At 33.8% G+C, this 1,903-nt stretch overlaps 1 protein-coding gene across 3 annotated transcripts in view; it reads left to right on the forward strand.

Moving 5' to 3' along the window:
- LOC106465707 (adenylate cyclase type 6-like) overlaps positions 1-1,903 on the forward strand; it is a 161,555-nt gene that overhangs the window by 103,199 nt on the left and 56,453 nt on the right. The window lies entirely within an intron of this gene.

Genomic DNA, 1,903 nt, shown 5'->3' on the forward strand with positions numbered 1-1,903 from the left:
GGTTTGACGGGGATTCGAATTCGCGACCCTCAGATTGCGAGTCGAGTGCCTTAACCACCTAGCCAAAAATATTCGTTACGGGGGAGACTTTATATTTTGGTCATGTTAATTTATGCATCTAAATCTTCAAACCTCTGTTTACATAATTTATGTAAAAATTATATCGTTCTTGCATAAAAAAAGTTCGTGTTCAATCATGCATCATAAATGATATTCCAATTTATTTTCATATCATAAAATACCCATCAATGTGCATTCCCGAACTCATAAACTCGCGACAGTATCGTAACTTTGGTTCTGAAAGTTATTCTGAGTGTTATTCTATCGAAAATGTATAAAAAATGTCACGAATGCTATACTGAGTCGCCCCCCTCCCAAGTGGCACGGCCGTATGTCTGCGGATTTACAACGCTAGAAACCGGGTTTCGATACCTGTGGTAAGCAGAGCACAGATAGCCCATTGTGTAGCTTTGTGCTTAACTTCAAACAAATCAAATCAAAAAGCTATACTGAGTAGTGGCACGAGTGTTATTCTATCGAAAATACATAAAAAATGTCACGACTGATATACTGAGTTGTGGCACGAGTGTTATTCTATTGAAAATATAAAAAAAATGTCACGACTGCTATGCTGAGTAGTGGCACGAGTGTTATTCTATCTAAAATATTTAAAAAAATGTCATGACTGCTATACTGAGTAGTGCACGAGTGTTATTCTATTGAAAATATAAAAAAAATATCACGACTGCTATACTGAGTAGTGACACGAGTGTTATTCTGTCGAAAATATAAAAAAATGTCACGACTGCTATGCTGAGTAGTGATAATTTGAAGAAATTATTGCGAAAGGAATGTTTTAGTACTGTTACAATGTGTGGAGAACATTTCTCCATTGTTGAAAAAGAGGAGAAACGTCTCCTCCATGTCCTCCGTGTCAAATCATGCCTTTTTTCAAAGTGTTTTTAGTTTTATCACGACTTTCTTATAGTTGCTAACTGCGTGGGAAAGCTGCTACAGCTTCACTGATTCTAAATTAATATTTTAAAAAATGCTTAAGTCCTTGTTGAGCATTTATTAAAACATTTTAATTTGAATTTCAGCTACATCGTGGTTACTTAATTGCGTGGAAAGTGCTGAATATAGAGATTCAGTAGGAAATTAAGTAATAACGCCAAAGCTGAAAAAAACACACACCCAAAAACAACAACTTGTTTTTACGTAAAAGCTCGTTATGAACCAAATGTTCAAGTGAAAACTTATAATATTTATTATCAGCAAATGTTTAATATTTAGATATAAGTACCGTGATTTCACTTTTAGAAATATATTTATATATTAATAATATTTTTACTGAATTCATTTGGAGTATTTCGTGAAGTAGAACTAAACGCTTATACGATGGATTAGTCGACTTATTGCAAATAGAAAAATCACGTGTAATTAACAAAATTTTATGACTGTATACTTTGTTGTTTTGCGTTTAGTAAATGACAGAAACTACATGACGAACTTCACTTTCCTATCTGTCACTCACAGTCACGTACTTATTTGCAGTGTTATCAATCATGGTGCGATTATCACGTACTTATTTGCAGTGTTATCAATCACAGTGCGATTATCACGTACTTATTTGCAGTGTTATCAATCACAGTGCGATTGTCACGTACTTATTTGCAGTGATATCAATCACGGTGCGATTGTCACGTACTTATTTGCAGTGTTATCAATCACAGTGCGATTATCACGTACTTATTTGTAGTGTTATAAATCACAGTGCGATTATTTTGTACATGTAAATGTAACTACAGAGTATTTAAACAAGCTACGAAGGTGAATGACAGTTAAATATGCCGTTTAAGAACAACGAAAGTTGCATCATTAAACTGATGAATAACATTTACTA

Source organism: Limulus polyphemus, unplaced genomic scaffold (genome assembly GCF_000517525.1).
Source record: "Limulus polyphemus unplaced genomic scaffold, Limulus_polyphemus-2.1.2 Scaffold70, whole genome shotgun sequence".
NCBI classification, from domain to species: Eukaryota; Metazoa; Arthropoda; class Merostomata; order Xiphosura; family Limulidae; genus Limulus; species Limulus polyphemus.